Source organism: Mobula hypostoma, chromosome 4, assembly GCF_963921235.1.
Source record: "Mobula hypostoma chromosome 4, sMobHyp1.1, whole genome shotgun sequence".
Taxonomy (NCBI): domain Eukaryota; kingdom Metazoa; phylum Chordata; class Chondrichthyes; order Myliobatiformes; family Myliobatidae; genus Mobula; species Mobula hypostoma.
The window spans coordinates 155,813,080-155,837,296 of NC_086100.1; the positions used below are offsets into that span (position 1 = coordinate 155,813,080).

Genomic DNA, 24,217 nt, shown 5'->3' on the forward strand with positions numbered 1-24,217 from the left:
ATAGGTGCCTGATCTTGTCCATCATACATTAAAATCCATAAAATATTTCAGAAAGCAAGTTCAAATCCAGATCATTAATTACTGGATGAAACTCTCTGCTCAATATGAAGTCCCAAAGTGAAATGTCTCCGGCAGTTCCACTCCAATATCACATGAGCAGCAAATATACGCTAAACAGTTGGTGTAATTTAAATAGGAATCAAGGGATGCTCAAAAGATGAATAGAACAATCACCATTATAAAGCAGAGACTTTCTTGTGAAGTTTGGAGTGCTGTGTACCATTCTAGGCACTGCACTATAAGATGGATGTGGTCAAAACAGAGAGAGTGTAAAAGAGAATCACTCAGATGTTGCCTGGAATGGAGGGCTGTTGCTCTAAGTAGAGAATGGATAGGCTGAGATTGTTGTCACTAGATGAGGCTGAAGGGAGACCTTATTAACATTTATAAAATAATGTGGATCCTAAATAGTATAGATGGTCAGGGTCTTAGAACTAGATTGCACGGATTAAGGTGAGAAGGTAGAAATTCATATGAGACCTGAGGAGTAAAGTTTTCACCACAGAGGGTGTTGATTCTCTGGAATGAGCTGCCAGAGGAGGTGTTAGCGGCAGATACTATTAAATAAGACCACAAGATACAGGAGCACAATTAAGCCATTTGGCCCATCAAGTCTGTTCCACCATTTCATCACAGCTCCCATCCCCAGTCTCCTGCCTTCTCCCTGTATCCCTTCATACTCTGAGCAATCAATAATCTATCAACCTCTGCCTTAAATATACATACAGACTTGACAGCAAATACTATACTGTTTCAGAGGCATTTGTACAGCTATGTACATAGATAGGTAAGGAACAGAGTGACACAAGCCTGATGCAGGTAGATGGGTTTAGAGGAGAAAGGTACCTGATTGACATGGATGAAGTGGAACAGAAAAACCTATTTCTGTGCTGTATGATTCTATGATTTTAAGTTGGACTAAAGGAAGATTGCTGGATGTAGGTATAAAACCATTATTCCAGTAAGAGCTTATTAAAGCGAGTTAAGTTTCAACAACTGACAACTCCCATTTTAATCAATGTTGTTCTTAATTTACTCCACTATGAAAAAAAAGCCTTGCCTTTGTTAGGACACAAATATAAGGAAGTAGGAAACAGAAAAACCAAGTCTTCAAACTGCATTTTAAATGTGAATGGCATAACATATGACAATGGGCTTAAAATAACTGCAACTTGTCACTGCTTGCACATGCTACAGTACCAACACAGGGTAAAACTAATATACTACAATACAAGAGTTTAGTATGTTACAATCTTTTGTGTTGGATTTGTGTGAATTATTTTACCCTTTTTAACATACTACAAAATTTACTTCAACATACTACCTTATTAACAGCAAGAATAGTGTGACAACATGATTGTAGTAAAAAGAACTTAGCACTCTAATATTAGCATTCAATGATACTAGCATTCCATATCACTTTAACAGACAAAAATGCTAACCTGCTTTAAACCCAGCACTCAGTAATTTGTCATGTGTTATACTACAGAGCAGAAACTTTATTTAAATGCCACCACCATGTCTTTGCTGAATGTAAAGTTACCAAAGAAAATACATTTTGTTTACCACTCATTACCTTCATTCTTTATACCAAGAAATTCAGTGCATTCCTTATAAAGTGTCAAAGTCACAAATATTTCATTGACAAACTTATGTCCATGAAGTATTTCAGGGCCCCTCAATCTCTAATGGCAACAGAATTTACACTGTATAGTTTTGAGCCCCCATAGAGAATTTGCAGTGACTACACCAAGCTTTAGTGAATTCCTCAGATACATTCATGAACCTTGGGCTGTATCAGATAGTGATATTGCCTGTGAATATTCTGCACTGGAGGATCAGTGAGATTCAGACAGTTCAAAGCATGTCTTTCACTGAGCTTCACTCTCTTGGCGTGTGCCCCGGGAAAAGCCTGCAGAGGATGAAATTGCTTGAATGAATTTTGACAAAGACCATGACACCACTTCAGACATTTTTAGCCAACGCAACCCACAAGGAAGTGAATGACTATCTCATCTGAACTGCATTATTTCCAGTGCAGCATGCAGTGGGATTGCAACTCTGGCAGTTGCATAAAGGACCTGGCAGGGAAACACAAGCCCAGTGAGGACTTGGTGCTTAGTTGAGAGCGTTGGAGATCAAGAATTCTGGCAAAGAGGTTTCACCGTCTGCTCAGTGTAGCATCCCATAGAATCTACTATCTCCTTCAAACACATGATCTACAGGAAATTCACTGAAGACTGCTTCCTGATAGACTTGGTCACTGGCAATTTTCTGCTGAAAAATTCTGCAAAGAAAACGTGATGAAACATAGTCCAACTGAGAGGAAACTCCTGTGGCAACAACAAAGGTCCATCCTTCACAACCCTGAGCCTATAGTAAGATTTAATGTTTGTGTACTCAGGGTCTATGTACAGCTTGATGGCAGACACCAGGATGAAGACTGCATTAAACACATTTCTCCACTCTTTCTCTGGAGACCAATATACTGTATCTTATCTCTACAGACATAGAACATAGGACACAGAACATAGAACATAGAACAGTGCAGCACATTATAAAACCTTAACCCCATGATGTTGTGCTGACCCTTTAACCTACTCCAAGATCAATCTGATGCTTCTCTCCCACTTAGTCCTTAATTTTTTTTCAACTGTGAGCCTATCAGAGAGTCTTTTAAATGTATCTAGAACATGGAAAATGTATCTAGAACATGGAAAATGTATCTAGAACATGGAAAACCTACAGCACAATACAGGCCCTTTGGCCTACAAAGCTGTGCCGAACATATCCTTACCTTAGAGCTACCTGGGGTTACACATAGCCCTCTATTCTTCTAAGCTCCATATACCTATCCAGGAGTCTCTTAAAAAAACCTATCGTTTCTGCCTCCTCCACCGCCACCAGCAGCCCATTTCACGCACTCACCACTCTCTGCGTAAAAAACTTACCCCTGACATCTCCTCTGTACCTACTTCCAAGCACCTTAAAACTATGCCCTCTCGTGCTAGCCATTTCAGCCCTGGGAGAAAGCCTCTGACTATCCACTTGATCAATGCCTCTCATCATCTTATACACCTCTATCAGGTCATCTCTCATCCTCCGTTGCTTCAAGAAGAAAAGGACAAGTTCACTCAACCTGTTCTCATAAGGCATGCTCCTCAATCCAGGCATCATCCTTGTAAATCTCCTCTGCACCCTTTCTATAGTTTCCACATCCTTCCTGCAGTGAGGTGACCAGAACTGAGCACAGTACTCCAAGTGGGGTCTGACCAAGGTCCTAAATAGCTGCAACATTACCTCTCGGCTCTTAAACTAAATCCCATGGTTGATGAAGGCCAATGCACCGTATGCCTTCTTAACCACAGAGTCAACCTGCGCAGTTGCTTTGAGAGTCAAATGGACTCGGACACCAAGATCTCTCTGATCTTCCACGCTGCCAAGAGTCTTACCATTAATGCTATATTCTGCCATTATATTTGACCTACCAAAATGAACCACCTCACACTTATCTGGGTTGAACTCCATCTGCCACTTCTCAGCCCAGTTTTGCATCCTATCAATGTCCCACTGTAATCTCTGACAGCCCTCCACACTATCCGCAACACCCACAAGCTTTGTGTCATCAGCAAATTTACTAACCCATCCCTCCACTTCCTTATTCAGGTCATTTATAAAAATCACAAAGAGTAGGGGTCCTAGAACAGATCCTTGAGGCACATCACTGGTCACCGGCCTCTATGCAGAATATGACTAATCTACAACCACTCTTTGCCTTTTGTGGGCAAGCCAGTTCTGGATCCACAAAGCAATGTCCCCTTGGATCCCATGCTTCCTTACTTTCTCAATAAGCCTTGCATGGGGTACCTTATCAAGTGCCTTGCTAAAATCCATATACACTACATCTACGGCTCTACCTTCATCAATGTGTTTAGTCACGTCCTCAAAAAATTCAGTCAGACTCGTAAAGCATGACCTGCCTTTCATAAAGCCATGCTGACTACTCCTAATCATATTATGCCTCTCCAAATGTTCATAAATACTCCCTCTTAGGATCGTCTCCATCAACTTACCAACCACTGAAGTAAGACTCACTCGTCTAAAATTTCCTGGTCTATCTCTACTCCCTTTCTTGAATAAGGGAACAACATCCTCAACCCTCCAGTCCTGTGGAACCTCTCCCGTCCTCATTGATGATGCAAGGATCATCACCAGAGACTCAGCAATCTCCTCCCTCGCTTCCCACAGTAGCCTGGGGTACATCTCATCCAGTCCTGGTGAATTATCCAACTCGGTGCTTTCTAAAAGCTCCAGCGAATTCTCTTCCTTAATATCTACATGCTCAAGCTTTTCAGTCTGCTGCAAGTCATCCCTACAATTGCTAAGATCCTTTTCCGTAGTGAATACTGAAGCAAAGTACCTCTGCTATCTCCTGCGGTTCCATATACTCTTTTCCACTGTCACACTTGATTGGTCCTATTCGCTCACGTCTTATCCTCTTGCTCTTCACGTACTTGTAGAACGCCTTGGGGTTTTCCTTAATCCTGTCTGCCAAGGACTTCTCATGGCTCCTTCTGGCTCTCCTAACTTCATTCTTAAACTCCTTCCTGCTAGCCTTATACCATCAGGTTCCACACACCTATAACTGTCTACATAAAAACTAACTACCTCTGATACACCCCTATACTTTCCTCCAGACACCTTAAATTTGTACCCCCTTGTATTATCCATGATCCATTTTGAATCTCCAGATGAAACAGAAGATGGCTTTGATCGCTGCAAGGGTGCAGGAGCAAATTTTGGACCATAAGATGATAAGACACAGGAGCAGAATTATGGGTCATTCAGCCCATCAGATCTGCTCTGTCATTCTATCATGATTGATTTATTATCCCTCTCAACCTGAAATTCTCCTGAATTCGTCCCATAACCTTTGATTCCCTGATTAATCAAGAAGCTATTAACCTCTGCCTTAAATATATCCAATGACTTGGCATGCACAGCCATCTGTGGCAATGAATCCCACACATTCAGCAACTTCTGGCTAAAGAAATTTTCCTCATCTTCATTATAAATGGATGTCCCACAACTCTAAGGCCTGTGCCCTCTTGTCCTTGACTCTCAAGTCCCTTTGCTTCTCTGATTTTTGAATTTATCTCCCCATTTAGAAAGTCCATGCCTTTATTCCTTCTGCCAAAGTGCATGGCCATGCACTTCCCTACATTATATTCTATTTGCCACATTTTTGTCCATTCCCCCAATTTGGCTAAGTCCTTCTGCATAAACCCTACTTCCTCAATAGTACCAGCACCCCCACCAACCTCGGATTGTCCACAAGCATGGCCTCAAAGCCATCAATTCCTTGATCCAAACCCATTGATGTACAATGCAAAAAGAAGCAGTCCCAACACAGGACCCTGTGGTACACCACTAATCACCAGCAGCCACACAGAGAAGGCCCCCTTTATTGCCACTCTTTGCATCCTGCCAATTAGCCAATCTTCTATCCACGCTAGTACCTTTCCTGTAATACCATGGGCTCCTGTTAAGCTGCCTTATGTATGGCATCTTGTCAAGGCCTTCTGAAAATCTGAGTACATGCATCCACTGACTCTCCTTTGTCCATCCTGCCTGTTAATTCCTCAAAGAATTACAACAGATTTGGTAGACAAAACTTCCCCTTTTGAAACCCATGTTAATTTTGGCCAATTTTATCAACTATTTCCAAGTACTCCAAAGCTTCATCCTTAATAATAGACTCCAACATCTTTCCAATCACTTGTCAGGCTAACTGGCCTATAATTTCCCTTCTTCTACCTCCCTCCCTTCTTAAAGAGTGGAGTCATATTTGCAATATTCTAGTCCACAGTAAGCACTTGAAAATCTAGTGATTCTTGAAATATCATTACTAATGCCTCTGCAGTCTTTTCAGCTACCTCTTTTGGAATCCTGGTGTGTAATCCATCTGGTCCAGGTGACTTATCTACCTCCAGGCTTTTCAGCTTCCCAAGCACCTTCTCCTTAGTAATAGAAACAACACTCACTTCAGCCCCCGATACTCTTGCATTTCTAACATCATGCTAGTGTCTTCCGCAGGAAAAATGTCAAAAGAAAATACTTATTAAGTTCCTCCGCCATTTCTTTGACCCTATTACTACCTCTCCAGTGTCATTTTCCAATGGTCTGATATCCACTCTCATCTATCTTTTACTCTTTATATACTGTCTGAAAAAAATATATATACTCTTTTATATTATTGGCCAGCTTAACTTCATATTTCATCTTTATGGGTTTTTTTTAGCCGTTTTCTGTTGGGTTTAAAAAGCTTCCCAATCCTCCAACTTTCCACTAATTTTTGCTATTTTATATGCTCTCTATTTTGCTTTTAAGCTGTCTTCAACTTCCTTTGTTAGCCATTGTTGCTTCATCCTTCTTTTAAAATATACTTCATTTTTGGTGTATAACTTTCCAATGCTTCCGTTGCAGTTCTGCCATTATCCCTGACAGTGTCCCCTTCCAAACAACTTTGACCAGCTCTTCTCTCATGCCTCTGTAATATCCTTTACTCCAATGTAATACTGATGCATTCAGTTTTATCTTTCTCTTCTCAAGTGCTGGATTTATTCTATCATATTATGATCACTGTCTCCTAAGGGTTCCTTTATCTTAAGCTTTTTAATTAAATCTGGGTTATTACGTAACACCTAATCCAGAATTACCATCCCCCTAGTGGGCTTAACCACAAGCTACTCTAAAAAGCCATCCTGTAAACATTCTACAAATACCCTCTGTTGGGATCCAGCACCAAATGGATTTTCCCAATCTAACTGCAAATTGAAATCCCCCATGATTATCGCAACATTGCCCTTTTTTCATACCTTTTTATTTCCCATTGTAATTTGTAGTTCATATCCTGCCTACTGTTTAGAGGCTTGTATATAATTTCCATCAGGATCTTTTTTATCCTTGCAGTTTCTCAACTCTACCCACAAGGATTCTACATCTTCTGATCCTGTCACTTCTTTCTAAGGATTTGATTTCACTTTACCAATAGAACTCACCCACCGCCCACCCACTCTGCCTACCTGCCTGTCCTTTTTATACAATGTCTATCCTTGGATGTTAAACTCCCAACTATGGTCTTCTTTCAGCCACGACTCAGTGATGCCCACAGCATCATACCCACCAATCTCTAACTGCACTACAAGATTATCTACTTTACTCAGTTTACTGCAAACATTCAAATATAACACCTTCAGTCCTGTATTCATCACCCTCCTGTGATTTTGGCTGCTTCTTATATTTTAACTTAACCCACTGACTGTAATTTTGCTCTGTTGTCTGCCTGTCCTCCTTCAGGGCCTCACTACACACTGCATCTGGTTGTACAGCAACTGCCCCACTCTCAGCCCTATCGCCCTGGTTCTCATCCCCCTGCCAAATTAGTTTAAACCCTCATTAAAAGCTCTAGCAAACCTAGCTGCAAGGACATTGGTACCTCTCAGGTTCAGGTGTGACCTGTCCTTTTTGTATAGGTCATACTTTCCCCAAAGAAATCCCAATGATCCAGAAATCCAAAACCCTGTCCACTGCACCAATTCTTCAACCACTCATTCATCTGCCAAATTATCCTATTCTTACCCTCACGGGTGTGTGACACAGGCAACAATCCAAAGATTACCCCTCTGGAGGGCCTGCCTTTTAGCTTTCTGCCTAACTCCCTATATTCTCTCTTCGGGTCCTCTTTCCTTTTCCTAACAATGTCGTTGGTACCAATTTGTACCACGATTTTTGGCTGTTCACTTTCCCCCTTCAGCAGGACATGGACCCAATCCAAGACATCCCTGACCTGAAACCTGGGAGGCAATGTACCATTTGGGTGTCTCTTTCACATCCACAGAATCTGCTTTCTGTTCCTCTAATCATGAAATGTCTTATCACTACTGAACTCCTTTTCTTCCCCACCCCCCCCCCACCTTCCCTTCTGAGCCACAAAGACAGACTCAGCGCTAGGGCCCCCCTCCAATAGTATCCTAAGCAGTATACTTATCATTGAGGGGAACGGCAACTGTAATACTTTGCACTGGCTGGCTATTTCCTTTCCCTGTCATGACAGGCACCCAGGAGGTACCTGTCTCCTGCAACTTAGGGGTGACTACCTCCCTGTTGCTCCTGTCTATCACCTCCTCATTTTCGAGTAGGAGCGGTAGGTCATCCAGCTGCAGCTCCAGTTCCTTAACGCCACCTCTAAGCAGCTGCCGCTCAATATAGTTCTCAGGGACGGTGGAGATCTCCCAGAATTCTTACATCTCACACAAGAAACATACCACTAACTCTGGACCCATTCTCAGTGCACTAGCTATGTAGTAGCAGTAAAAAAAATATGACTCACAAACCACATTACTCCAAGCACCTTATGACCTGTTTCTTTCCTGCCACCGAGAGGGAAGGCCACTCTCACGTTACCAGTTTTTACTTCATCTCAGCTCTCCGCTCCATCCAATCCTGTTGCATGCCTCAATTCATCCAACCCAAACAGCCAGCACCTTCAGACAGTCAGGTCTGATGGTGAAGCAACAGAGGATGTGTTCCCACCAGTTACCAAAGAACATGACCATGACTTTGATCTCAGAGACCTGTTTAAACTGTTGCGTATGTCGATCAAGCTACAGACCAACTGTGAATCTGAGCAGAAGATGGTGACATCATCCACGCAGAGTCAGGATGAGTGCCCTGCTCTCTGGTATCACCGTCTCTCTTATGTACTTTTGCCTTTCCTAATAGTTTCAGTAATCAAATATGGCAGGAGAGATGACAACCTTACCTGTCTCAGAGTCTGATGGGGAAGTTTTCAACTTCACGCACATTAATTGAGACTAGGCTTTTGATATCTATGTAGAGCAGTTGAAGCTACTTTGAAGAGCATGTATGTGACAGGCCTTCTCCAGGTCAAAAAATGGCCAAGCAAATATCCACTCCCTGCCTCATAAGTGCACAGTGAGAGGTCATCAAAAATCTGACTCAGGAGAGATCTGGGTGGATCACCTGCACTCAAATTGACTTAATTTGATTAGTGATGGCCTTGGACATAATCTCACAATCCATATTTAATAGTGAGACTGGTCATCAATTCCTGCTTTCTGCTGTTCTTCTTATAGACAAGGTGATGATGCCTTATTTGAAGGCTTTGATGTGTTGACAGCTGGAAAGAGAAAGACATCGCTGTACTCTTCCAGCAAGTCTGTTCCCACTCAGTTCCACAGAATCAAGTACAACTCTTTAGTAAGTTGCTGCTTCCAGGAATTTCATTCATCTCAGTCCAACGGTTGGAACTTATCCGAGTTGGTCCAAACTCCTTGGTTTTATTAATGCCTCCAAGATAGAGATTGGGAAATTCCTGGAGGCTTTCCCATCATACATGGCAAAATATGTCCCTACTATGTCCAGTTGTGAGTGTGTTACTGAATCGTTGTTGTCCTTAAGGCTGGTGATCACAGAGCTCCCTGTGCATATCTTTTGGGGAAAAGAAAACAGAACCCAGCTTATCCTGTTTCACAGAGCATGAGCACATCTCATCTTCCTCCAGAGAGAGTGAGTTCATCTCCTCCTACTCTTTGGAATACACAAATTTTGAATCAAAGATTTCAGAATGTTCCAACAATAGTGGAGGAGTGTTTTACATTTCTATCCGGTTCTTCCCATGTTTACTCTTTCATGGGAATGTGAACCTTTTTGTTTTAATCACTTTAACACCTCTGTCAAGATAGATAAAGGAACTTCATCTGGATGCACTGAGTGCTTGCAGGAAATTATTCACAGTGTAATTTCAAGGCTAACCTGATGATAATAATCAGTTCAGAGATTAATTTACAACAATGCCCCCATTAACACTGAGATTTGCATTTTATGTTGACAAAGCCCCGCGGGGTAAATGGACATTATCATTCTCATTAATGGTTTAACCAAATTATATGCTATTTTTTGTAGATTGCAGGAATTAATCAAATATTTATGGCACTGGATCACATTTTTTCCAAGTTATTAATGTGTCACTGTCATCTAAATATGTAACCCAATAGTTGTGTCACCATTTAATTACCGATCAAGAAGCAATACCTCGGTAAATCAGACTTGAATTCCTTTGTCTCTTTGTACCAAACTCCTAAACTGATTCTTTGCAATATTTGCCCTATGTCCGCTCTGATAACAATGCTGTTGCCTTTTGCCCCAGCTGCCAGTGAGTGCTATTATTTACCAAGCTAGGTCTATATTTATAGATTACCATTCGAGCTCAGATCCTGACCAGAGACCTTGAGGTAAAATGCACTGACCTGCGAGGTGCTGGTAGTTTCATTAAGACAATATAAAACTAATGTAGAAATTAAACAGCCAGGCACTCAATTCCAGCTATACAGGTACAAGGGGAGATTATAGCAATTCTCCAGGAAGATCCCTGTACTCTATATAAAATTTAAAACTAGCTGTAAAATTATTCTTTTTTATGAAAAGAATCTTTGTTCTTGAAAAAGGATCTAGTGATTTCGCAGTAAGGTAAGGTTCAAAGTTGAGATGATCACCATGCACACAAGCCCATGTCGGAAAGACGCAACAAAAATCTTCCTTGCAGTAGCAACACAGGCACATAACGTTAGAGACACATCATTCACGAGATAAACATAAGTTATTCAGAATTGTAGAAGAAAGTACACAATTTGAATAAAAGAAAACAAAATCATTTGTAGTGCAAAGTAGTCATAGTGATGCTACACTGAGATAATGATTAGGGCCATGCAACGAATGGTTGAGGAAAGTACATAACTGCTTTTGAACCTGGTGGTGTGGGGCTTCAGACTTTAGGATCTCCTACCTGATGCTAGCTGTGAGATGATGGCCTGGATCTTTGATGACAGATGTTGCCTTCTTGAAGCAGCATCTCATGTAGAAATTACTGAAGGTGAGAGTGCAGTGCCTGTGATTAATCAGGCTGAGCTCACTCGTCTCTGCAGCTTCCTACATTCCCATGCACTAGACTGACTTTCCTGTGCTGCAGAGATACTGTCCTTTGAATGAAACATTAAATCCAATAACACATCTGCTCTTAAGGGGATGCAAAAGATCTCAACACAGTATTTCAAAGAAGACTAGGAGAATTCTCCCCCATGAACTGGTTAGCACTTATAAAACATGGAACAGTATAGTACAGACAAAAGGCCCTTCAACACATGACACCTGCTACCAAACATGATGCTAAATTAAACTAACTTACTTCTGCCTGCAACTGATCCATGTCCCTCAATTCCTCTCATCTTCAAGATTAAAGACTGAAGATTATTTAAATCATTTCCAGTACACAAGTGCAATGGGGAACGAAATAATTGTTACTCCAAATCCGATGTAGCACAAAAACAAACACACTAAGTTAAAGAACACTTATAAAAATCCCAATAAATATAAATGCATAACAAATTTTACATGCATAGATTGGTTGCATATACATAAGCACAGGAGTGTCTGTAAATAAAGTAGCTCTGACAGGAAAAGGTAAGCTGTGTACATACATCTATTGATGCTTCTGGACACATCTTCGGTGATGTTCCTGGAATCATCGGGTGTATCGGGTCTTTCAACATCATACAACCTCCTCCAGGTGACCCAGCCGGGGCTGATCAGACCCCAGCTTGTGTCCAGATGGCTAGCTACTTATGACTCCATGGCTCCCCTCTTTTGAGCCACAGCCATCTTGAGGCCCTCTCTGCCGCATCGGTGGTACTGCGGATGGCTCTCCTCTTCCTCTCTCCCTCGATGCCCAAAATGCTGAAGGCTCTAACTAAAGAATGGGCTACGAATCCCCTACAACCAACCTCCACTGGGAGACACCTCACTCTCCATCCAGCCTGCTGACAGTTGCTGACCAGTCCTGCGTACTTGGAGAGCTTCCTTTCAAAGGCCTCTTCCAAGTGATCTTCCCATGGGTCTGTCACCTCCAGCAGCACCACTTGCTTAGTAGACTCAGACACTAGGACAATGTCTGGTCGCAGGGTGGTGGCTGTGATATGGTTGGGGAACTTCAGCTGCCGTTCAAGGTCCACCAACAGCTGTCAGTCCCTTGCAGAGGTCAGAATGCCTGCCAATGTTCTTTTGGCAGATATTGGCTGCTCCCCAGCTCTGACAAAGGCAATGGTCTGCTTGGAGGGTCGGGACCGCTTCGCCCATTCAACTCCTGCGCTGACGGCTTCAGCGATGGTCTTCAGGACCTGATCATGCCTCCACCTGTACCGTCCCTCACCAAGTGCCCCTGCGCAGCCGCTGAGGATGTGCTCCAGGGTTCCTTGCTTGGAGCACAGTGGGCACACAGAAGACTCTGCCTTGCCCCATGTGTGCAGGTTTGATGGGCTTGGAAGCACATCGTACACTGCCTGGATGAGAAATTGGATGCAGTGTGGTTCAGCTTTCCAAAGATCAGCCCAGGTCACTTTCTTCTCAACCACATTCTCCCATCTTGTCCAAGCTCCCTGTTGCTTCATTCCCACCTGCCTTGCGGGCTCTCATCTTCTCCACTACTGCTCTCACCTCCTCCTGAACTAGACGACGCCTTTTCTTCCCTCCGGTGTCCATTTGGGGAGTTGGAAAGGATCCTAGCCCAGCTCGGCCTCGTGTGACCACTCCCACCAGCCTCGCCTCTGCCTCCTGAACAGCTTCCTCTGCCCTCCACTAAAAAAGTAGTGGTGGTGTGGGGAGTGGTGGGGTGGGTTAGTGGGTGGAGCTGTTGAACAGCCTTACTGTTTAAGAAAAGTAAATGTTTTTGTGTCCAATGATGTTGGGTTGGATGTTACTTAGCCTCCTCCTGATGGGAGTGGGACAAGCAGTCTAGGATCATGATATTGCCTGCATTTTTCTGGCTCCTTTCTGTATATCTGGCTGGGGCTGGTGATGTATTGAGCAGTTTTGATTACTGCAGTGCAGTTTCCATTCCATGCAGTGATGCAGCTTGTTAGGATGCTCTCTGCTGCATGTCTGTAGAAGGTGTGTAAAAGTACTGATGTGCATAGTCTAGCTCTCTTCGGCCTCCTCAGCAAGTTGAAACATTGGTGAGCTTTCCTGATTTTCTAGGACGTGCTCTGTGACCACAAGAGGTTGTGCAAGATGTGCACTTGCAGGAATGTGAAACTGTTCGCATGTGTATATCTAACAGCCTCCGAAATGCAACCATCACATCTGCATCCACCACAACATCTGAATGCCCATTCCGGGCACCTACCATGTTCAGTGTAAAATATTTGCCTCACTCATCTCCTTTAAACTTTTCCCCTCTCACCTTAAATGTGTGTCTTCTAGGATTTGACTTTTCACCCTGCAGAAATTATTTAGGTTATCAACCTTTTCTATGCCTCTCATAATCTTATAAAGATTTCCCCCCAGCCACCAATGTACCTACACCTTAGGAACTGCAGCAGTTCAAGAACGCAGCTCATCACCAACTTCTCAAGGGCAACTAGGGATGGGCAATAAATGCTGGCTTAGCTGACGATGTCCACATCCTATAAGTGAATAAATTAAAACAAAGAAAAGAACCAAAGTTTGTCCAGCTTCTCCTTAATATCTTTAATCCAGGCAGTATCCTGGTAAATTCTCTTTGGCACCCTTCCTAAATCCTTCCCGTGACGGAGAAACCAGAATTAGACACAATACTCTAACTGCACCTTAACCAAAGTTTTTACCTCCCAAATACAATCAAAAACATATTTATATCACACTGTATTTACTATGAGGAACTCAGCGGATCAAGCAATATCCAAGGAAGGAAATGGACAGTCAGCAATCAGGTTGAGACCTTTCATCTTGACTCAGTAAAGGGTTTTCTCTGAACTTGATCACACATAAGTGCTACCTAACACACTGATATTGTCTAGTGTCTCTTCTGCTTAGCTCCAGATTCCAACATCTGCAGTCTTTTTCTGTCTCTGTATTGTTTTTACTGCTGGCTTGCTGTGCACAAATTGAGTGGTTCTGCATTCTAGCACTTCCATAATACATTAGCTACTTAATATTGTGAGATTTCAAGGAGTTCCTAAATTTGGCATTAAGTAAGAAAGAGCCTGCTGTAATCCACAACACAAGAGGTTCTGTAGATGCTGGAAAGATTGAACAACACACACAAAATGCTGGAGTAATTTAGCAGATCAGGTAGCATCTATGCAAGGAAATGAGCAGTCAATATTTTGGGCCAAGGTCTTCTGATTGACAGTTCTTTTCCATCCATAGATGTTGTCTGACCTGCTCAGTACCTCCAGCATTTTGTGTGTGATATAATCAGTCGTTCAGGTACCAATGAGCTCTCATCATTGTTCCCTCTCAGTTCAAGCAGCTGATCAACTTAACAGTATTTAATAGACACCTCCCAACCACCCTGATCATCAAGGTTGGCTTTGGTTTAATGAAACTCACCTTCTGACTTAATTCAGAAAAACTCAGGTACAATCACTTCTATAATCACTGCCACTCATTTTTAAACTTACACATTAGCAGGATGCATAGGTTGCCGACAATGCCAGTGTTGTCGTCCAACCCTGATTACATATTGGAATAGGATCAGAAGCAAATTACAGCCCTTTAAGCATGCATTAATATTCATTAAGTTTATGGCTGATGTGTTCTTTGTCGATCTTGACTTTAAATATATTCTTTTTCTTCACTTCCACAGCTCTCTTTAATGGTAAATTACAGAGATTCACAAACCACTGAAGAAATTCCTTTTCATCTCTGCCTTAAGTGGGCAGCCCCTTATTCTGAAGCTATGCTTCATAATTCTAGATTTTCCTAAAAAGAAAAGCTTTCTATCAGTCTCTACTCTAACAAGACCTCATTGAATCTCACATATTTCAATAAAATTACATCTTATTCTTCTAATCCTTACTATCTCCTTCACCTGCTTAACCTTTCCTCTTAAGTCAACTCCTTCAGCCCTGGAAATTACCTAATAAATCTTCTCTGAACCGCTTTTCAACACAAATATATTTTTTCTTTAAATAAGCAGACCAGAACTACATAATACTCCAGGTGTAGCCTTGATAATGCCCTGCACGTTGTAGTAAGACATTGCTATTTATAATTCTTGCTGCCAGTTGAAATCACGTCCAATGTTCCTTGCCAATTACTTAGTGCATCTCCAAGCTAACATTTTGTGTTTCATGCATAGTAAATTTCTGTAGTCTGTCTTCATTTGATCCATATGCTCCTTTTTCTCTTTAACCTACCAAAGTGGATTACTTCATATTTCCCCATGTTATACTCTATTTGCTAAATGTTTTCCCACCAACTGAACCAATACCAAAGAAATGAGGGAGTTAAACCTCAACCTGGAGTCACATTTCGGCCAGACTGAGTAAGAACAGCAGATTTCCTTGCTCACAGGACAATAATGAACCAAATCTGTTTTAAGTGTTTTAGTACCTTTACTGTCACTATTCTAGAGAATAAGGTTTTAGTTCAAGAGCAGTCAAACAATAAAATATAATCACAGAACACTTGATAAGTGTGAAATATTGTTTCCTAAAAATGGAAAATCTACAAAAAGTTAATTTCTAGTTTACTGTTTATTGTTGTTTCTTGTTACGTATGGTTCATACCTGAGTTCGGGCAGCCTTCCAAGGTTGTTACATTACAGTCTTATTCTTGTTACTGAAGTGTTTGAGATTATCAGGGCTGGTAAAGATGTCAGAATGTAACTATGAAAATAATTTCATTACAGTAAAATACTTATGCAGAATGTTAAGGGTTTCTTTGGGGTGAAGAAGTTATTCAGCTTTACATTACTGATCTCAAATGTACTGTTGTGAGGGATTGATGTGTGTTTCCCATCATGAAGAAACTAAAAATCAGATTAATTTAAATAATTAAAACCTGTAGTTTGTTTTTGAATTTTCTGCATGATCTTGCAGATTGTCTTGTCTAACTCCTGGTGCCTCAACTCTTCTACGTAAAGGTGAGAAAGCAGCAATCAGTCAGAAACTCAAATTTTAGCAAGAGCAAGTGGGTAAATATTTCACATTGATGACTGTCCTAATTAGAGATAAAAGTAGTTCTAAGTTGAAGAGAAAGAGGAATGTGCAGAGTGAGTGCAGGGGAAGGACTATAATTGGGTGCAGAATCCTACGGAAAATCCTAAAGAGAGGGTGGTAAAGGGTGACATATAGCATTAAAAGGTGGCAATTATGAGATCTGTTGCTCCATATTCCAGCATTTGCAAATTAGCATGTCTCTCTGACAAAAGCTATGTCAGCAGGAGTTGTAAACAAGAGGAAAATAAAATCAGAAATGTTTAAAACTGCAAAAGCTGAAACAGGTGATTATTTGAAACTGTTGAATCTCTAGGACTGCAGTGTGTCCGTTTGGAAGATGAAGTATTGTTCTTTGCATTTCTCTTGAGCTTCATTGGAACCATGTGAGAGGAAAAAGACAGAGAGGACATACTGGAGTGGAATAGAGAACAAAATCAGAATCAGAACAGGTTTATTATCACCAGCATGTGTTCTGAAATTTGTTAACTTAGCAGCAGCAGTTCAATGCAATACATAGTATAGAAGGAAAAAAGTTAAAAATAAATAAGTAAATCAATTACAGTATATACATATTCAATAGATTAAAAATTGTTCAAAAACAGAAATAATATATATTAAAGAAGTAATTTACTGCTCATGGATTCAATATCCACTTAGAAATCGAATGGTAAAGGAGAAGAACCTGTTTCTGAATCACAGAACCTTCAGGCTTCTGTACCTCCTACCTGATGGTAACGATGAGAATCTGACAAGCAATTGGAAGCACAGGGTTACTTTGTAGACTCAGTGGAGATGTTTTGCAAGTGGTCACCCAATTTGCATTTGGTCTTCCAATGTAGTGAAGGCCACGTCACAAGTACCGAACAGTATGTTACAGGAAGGGTGGAGATACAAGGGAAATTAATCACAGCTTCACATAGAAAGAGTGTTGGGAATGTAGAGTTTGGGAAGGATGACCGTAAAAGGGTAAAAGAAGATACCATGAGAAGAAGGTGAGTATTAGTAGTGATGCGAGGGTGTAGAGGAAACTATCCTTCCAATGGAGATGCACACTCAGTGGTCACTTTATTAGGTACATCTGTACATCTGCTCCTTAAAGCAAATATCTAATCAACCAATCATAATGCAATGATAATTGGAAAGCATCAGCCATACTAAGGCACATTGTGTCTAGAGTGCCTGGATTAATTTCCCAATATTATGATTTCCCCTTGGAAATGATTGCTGATGCTGTCTAAAATCTCTTCTTTGCAACATTGCATAAAAACCTGCAGGCATGGTCTAACAGTTTAATGGTTGTTCAGACCAAACATCAGAATGGGGAAGAAACGTAATATAAGTGACTTTTTGACCATGGAATGATGATAGGTGCCAGGTGGGTTGGATAGAATGCCTCAGGAGCTGCTAATCTCCTGGGATTTTCACACCTAACAGTTTGCAGAGAATGGTGTAAAACAAACAAAAAAAATCCAGTGAGTGACAGTTCTGTGGGCAAAAATGCCTTGTTAATGAGAAAGTTTAGAGGAGAATGGCCAGACTGATTCAAGCTGACAGGAAGGTGACATTAACTCAATTAACCATGTGTTACAACAGTGGTGTGAAGAACATCATCTCTGCATGCACAACATGTCAAACCTTGAAGTGGATAAACTACAGCAGTAAAAGACCATACCATTCACTCTGTGGCCATTTATTAGTTACAGGAGGTACCTAATAAAGTGGTCACTGAGTGTATTTAGTTGGTATCATAATGAGGATCTTGGAAATTGGAGAAAATAATTTTAAATGTGAAGTCTGGTAGTCTGGATGGTCAGGACAGTAGAAACCCTAACCTCATTTCTTAATTGACAAAATTTCATTTCTCCTATTTCATATTTTCTTATGGCATAGAAGGAGGGCATTTCCTTTCTCATCCAGTCTACAATGGCTGCTAACAAGCCCAAAATGGGCATGTGGGAAATAGGTTATGTAATAAGCCAAATGGATTAGATCCATTTGCACCTGTTCGTCTTGTGCAAATGTTGCAAAAAAAGAGATTTTAGACAACACCAGCAATCATTTCCAGGGTGAAATCATAATATTGGGAAATTGATCCCAGCACTCTCTGCACAATGTGCCTTAGTATAGCTGATGCTTTCCAATAATCGTTGCTCTTCAGTGACGCAACAAGTAATGCACCATACATGTCCTTCCTTACTAACTGGATCCTTTGGTCAACACTTAAAGGAAACTAGAGCATATCATGCAGGGGTCTGCACTGTTGTGTTGATGTTTTGCATATGGCGTCTGCCTTTGATGCTCAGGATAATCATTGCTCCATTACTGATTGCAGCCTTTTTGCACAACAGCGCTGTATGATGCAACCTCCAGTCTTCAAGCATCCACACCTAGCAGTGTCATGGCACCACTCACAGCATGAGACTTCATCAGACCAGACCATCTTGTTGGGACAGTGGGAAGTAATCAGCAGTTTACTGCAATAGGTTATTCTGAGATGTTGAACATGAGAGTGCAGTTATTAAACAGCATCTATGGCAAAAAGAAGAGAGGTAATACGCTCCTCCACCATGTTTTCAAGCAGCAATACAGTCTTTTAAACAGTTGTAGACAGCTCCACATCTTTCCAGTGATAAATGCTACAATGACACACCAACTGACATTTTCTCTAATACCAGGAAGAATGCAGATACTGTTTTGGAATGCAATTCCTGGTGCAAACTATGGGGTGAAAGCTCCTATAGCAGTATACATCACAGAAACTGGCCCTTTGGCCTGTTGAGACCATGTTAATGATTAAATGTCACCATTTTTAACCACTTTTATGTTTTTTTACCGGTAATCTAATTAGATGTTAGCAGAGCACACGGTTAACAACTTAAAAAAGGGAAATTCCAGTTTCTCAGCATTTCAATTAAGCCTGGTCCTGCTACACCCGCCAAGACGTAGTTAAACTGAAATAAGTACAGAAAAGAACTACAAAGATGTTACCAGCGCTAGACAGCCTGAATTACAGGGAGAGGTTGGCCTGTCTAGATTTAGGAGAATGAGGGCGGCCTGATGGAAATGTTTAACATTCTAAAAGCACAGATAAAGTGGTGATGGTAACATTCTTTTCCACCCGGTACGGAAGTCCAAAACTAGGGACATTGGTTTGGGGTGGGAGGGGAAAGATTTAAAAATGAACTGAGGAGCAATTTTTCCTTACAGAAGGTTCTGAACGTACATGGAATAAACTGCCAAATGAAGCAGTTAGATGGGTCAATAGAAGAAACACTTGGGTAGGTACACGGAGGGGAGAGGCTTGGAGGGATATGGGCCAAACACAAGCAATTGGGACTAGCAGGGTGGACAGTGTGGTCAGCATGGGCTGGTTTGGGTTGAGGGACCTGCTTCTATGCTCTAATCCTCCAAGACTATGTCTGAACCCGCATTAGTATGTACTCCTTTACCTGTCTCGAAGATCTTATCATTGTGCTGTTTGATCACAAGTATCCAGGAAACAAATAAATATTATAAAGGCATTCTTTGAAAAAAAAATCACTTTACATGTTGAAGCCGCATTTCTGAGATTAAGCAATTAGTTGGCAATGTGTATGTATCAACAAAAACTCCCAATTATACAAGCATCATTAGCAGAGTAAAATGCCCCAAGGCACTTCACAGAATCGTAAACAGACAAAAATTAACACTAAACCAGAGCATAAGATATTAAGGTAAGTGAACGAATGCTTTGTGAATGAAGTAGTTTTAAGGACCATCTGAAAAGAGGGTGGGAGAGAGAGGTAGTGATCAATGTTCCCTCGAATTTGTACTAACCAGTGTGCATAAGAATCTTGTGCTGTGCAATTTTTTTTGCACAGTGACAACAACATGTGCTCTCTGAATTTTTAAGTAGAAGTAAACCTGAAGCTATTCTAAGGATAATAAACCATTTCATTTTGAATGAACTAGCAATTCGTTCGCGCTTCATGCCCTTTGCCCCTTTGGAATCTGACAGAGTGAATCAATAATTTCTTCGATAAAAACAGTATAAATAAACCAGTTCTAAAATCTGCAGACAAATCATCACAAATTCCACTCTGTCTACACCATCCACATCAGAAACCAGAAAAGGAAATGTGATCTGAAATATATTTAACATACCAGTGAGGTAGAGAGTGACAATCTTTTGTGCACAGTTTAAATTCCTTTGTGCGCTAGTAGCAAAATGTGTGTGCACACACACATTCACACACCTTACAGGGAACATTAATAGTGATGCAAAGGTATTTTGAAGGAGAGCTCCAGAGATGAAGCCCATAGCTTCTGAAGGAACAGGTGCCCAGTGGAAGTCAAGAAACAGCGGACTACACAAATTAGAAGCAGACTCACTATTATATTGCAGATTCTGCTTGGAAAATTCATATCTTGTAAATATGAGAACAAAATAATGCTTGTCAAATCTGTTACATAGAAAATTACCATGTAGCACAGGAACAGAAGCTTCAGCCACAACTTCTGTGCCATGCAGGATGCCAAATTAAAATAATCCCTTCTACCTCCACATAATCCATTATTTTATCTGCTTTCATTACTATTCCTGACAGCCAGTTCCAGGTTCCCGCCCGTGGAAAACAAAACTTGTGTGCACACCTCCTTTAAACTTCTCACCTCGCATCTTAAATGCATATCCTCTAGTATTTGACATTTCTACCCTGAGAAAAGATTATGGTATCTCAGCCCCTCATAATCTTAAAAAATTCTATCATGTTTCCCCTCAGCCCCTGATGTTCCGTAGAAAACAATCTAACTTTGTCCATCCTCTCCTTATAGCTAATACACTCCAATCCAGATATTAAAATCATAAGATATAGGAGCAGAAGTAGGCTAGCCGGCTCATCGAGTCTACTCTGCCATTCAATCATAGCTGATCCAATTCTTCCAGTCTCCCCAACTCCCCTGCCTTCTCCCCATGCCCTTTGATGCCCTGGCTAATCAAGAACTTATCTATCTCTGCCTTAATTGCATCCAATGACTTGGTCTCCACAGCCGCTTTTGGAAACAAATTCCACAGATTTACCACCCTCTGACTAAAGTAATTTCTCCACATCTCTGTTATAAATGGACATCCTTCAATCCTGAAGTCATGCCTTCTTGTCCTACACTGCCCTACCATGGGAAATAACTTTGCCATATCTAATCTGTTCAAGCATTTTAACATTTGGAATGGTTCTATGAGATCCTCCTTCGTTCTCCTGAACTCTGGGGAATACAGCCCAAGAGCTGCCAAACGTTCCTCATACAGTAACCGTATCATTCCTGGAAACATTCTCGTGAATCTTCTCTGAACCCTTTCCAATGTCAGTATATCTTTTCTAGCATAAGGAGCCCAAAATTGCACACAATACTCCAAGTGTGATCTCACAAGTGCCTTATGGAGCCTCAACATCACATCCCTGCTCTTATATTCTATACCTCTAGAAATGAATGCCAACATTGCATTCACCTTCTTCACCACCGACTGAAACTGAATGTTAACCTTTAGGGTATCTTGCACAAGGACTCCCAAGTCCCTTTGTATCTCTGCATTTTGAATTCTCTCCCCAGCTAAATAATAGTCTGCCCATTTATTTCTTCCACAAGGCTAACAGATCTATAGTTTCCTTTTTGCTGCCTCCCACATTTCTTAAATAGCAGAGTAACATTTGCAATTTTCCAGTCATCTGGTACAATGCCAGAATCTATTGATTCTTGAAAAATCATTGTCAATGCCTCCACAATCTCGCCAGCTACTTCCTTCAGAACCCGAGGGTGCATTCCATCAGGTCCAGGAGAAATATCCACCCTCGGACCATTAAGCTTCCTGAGCACCTTTTCAGTTGTAATTTTCCACTGCACAAACTTCACTTCCCTGACACTTTTGAATGTCCAGTATGCTACAGGCATCTTCCACTGTGAAGACTGATACAGAATATGCATTCAGTTCCTCTGCCATTTCTGCACCTCTCATTACAATATCACCAGCGTCATTTTCTATTGGTCCTATATCTACCCTTGACTCTCTTTTACCCATTATATACTTAAAAAAGATTTTAGTATCTTCTTTGATATTAGTCTCCATCTTCCTCTCAATACATTTTTTCCTTCCTAATGACCTTCTGAGTTTCCTTCTGCAGGTTTTTAAAAACTTTCCAATCCTCTGTCTTTCCACTAGCACTGGTTTCATGGTATGCCCTCTCTTTTGCTTTTACTTTGGCTCTAACTTCACTTGTTAGCACGGTAGTGTTCTTCTTCCATTTGAAAATTTCTTTGCCAAATATATTGTTCTCCAAATAAAGATATTGTTTTCTGCTGTTCCTTGTGTTTTGCCAAAACATAGTCAATAGCATAACATTAGTCTGGACAAGCAGATTTTAGGATATGCAAGAGGTTAGGTCGGAGTACAAGAAAGCTTCTTCTGACAAAGAGCTCAGCATTGACCCCAAACGTGGAGCATGCTCTCTTTGCGCTTCTACTCCTCGGGAATTTGGGCTTCCTTTGGGAGATGAGGTTGTGCTATTTTAAACATACCTTAAATGGAACATTGGTTCACCCTCAGCTCTATCAGAGTTTCAATTACTCCCTAAAAGTAGAGAACTCAGTTCTGAGGTAATGCAACACTATCATACGAGTTATCTATCAAAAGAGACAATGCACTACCCTAATAAAGGATGTAAAAAAATCTCACAGCATCATTAAAGAACATCTGCAGGCATTCTGACTTCTGCAAGGGACTGGCAGCTGTTAGTGGACCTTGAGGGGCAGCTGAAGTTCGCCATCCATATCGCAGCCACCACCCTGAGACCAGACATTGTCCTAGTGTCTGAGTCTACTAAGCAAGTGGTGCTGCTGGAGGTGACAGTCCCATGGGAAGATAGCTTGGAAGAGGCCTTTGAAAGGAAGCTCTCCAAGTACGCAGGACTGGTCAGCAACTGTCAGCAGGCTGGATGGAGAGTGAGGTGTCTCCCAGTGGAGGTTGGTTGTAGGGGATTCGTAGCCCATTCTTTAGTTAGAGCCTTCAGCATTTTGGGCATCGAGGGAGAGAGGAAAAGGAGAGCCATCCACAGTACCACCGATGCGGCAGAGAGGGCCTCAAGATGGCTGTGGCTCAAAAGAGGGGAGCCATGGAGTCATAAGTAGCTAGCCATCTGGACACAAGCTGGGGTCTGATCAGCCCCGGCTGGGTCACCTGGAGGAGGGTGTACGATGTTGAAAGGACCGAAACACCCGATGACTCCAGAAACATCACTGAAGATGTGTCCAGAGGCATCAGTCGATGTATGTACACAGCTTGAGCAAGTGACTGATGTGCCCAAGATCACAAGAAATTGTGGAGAGTTGTAAACAAGGGCAGCTCATCATTTAAGAAAAAGCTTCTCCTCCATTTACTCTGTCCATACTTCCTGTTGCCTTGTGAAAGTAGCCAACATAATTAAAGACCCCTTCCACTCCAGCCATTTTCTCCCACCTTCCATCAGGGAGAAGCTTCAAAAGTTTGAAGACACATGCCACCAGGCTTACAAACAGATTCTACCTTATTATTATAAAACTTCTGTATGGACCTCTAAAGATGAGCTCAAGATCACTCATTATGTCTTATCACAGTCTTTGCACTTTATTTGTCTACCTGTACTGTACATTTCTGTAACTGTATCACCATATTCTGCATTCCTTTTCTTTTCCTATCTGCTGTACTTATGTGTGGAATGTTCTGTCTAGATGATAAGCAACAAGAACTTTCCTCTGCACCTCAGTACAAGTGGCAATAATAGATCAGTAATTACAGTATCTGAGCCAGCTATTCATCTCACAACCTATATCGAAGAAAACCTAATCATTGGCACATTCCTTTAAGTGAGAGCTTATTAGGTGCAGGTTGACCACTGTTTTCTCAGTGCTACAAAATTAAGCAGAACATTTATGGTCTACTGTAACACAAGAAACCTCGCAACCTCTGAGTGCTATAGGCTAAAGGCCAAGAACAGTTCACTTCACTCATAGGAAAGCACCTGCTGATTTCTCTCAAAGTTCAAACAAATCAAGAAAAAATGAATGGTTTATCCACTGGGAACACACATTAA

The 24,217-nt window shown here is 41.4% G+C and overlaps 1 protein-coding gene across 2 annotated transcripts in view; it reads right to left on the reverse strand.

The window, feature by feature from the left end:
- nrg1 (neuregulin 1) overlaps positions 1-24,217 on the reverse strand; it is a 931,591-nt gene that overhangs the window by 473,283 nt on the left and 434,091 nt on the right. The gene's annotated exons all lie outside the window — the stretch shown is intronic.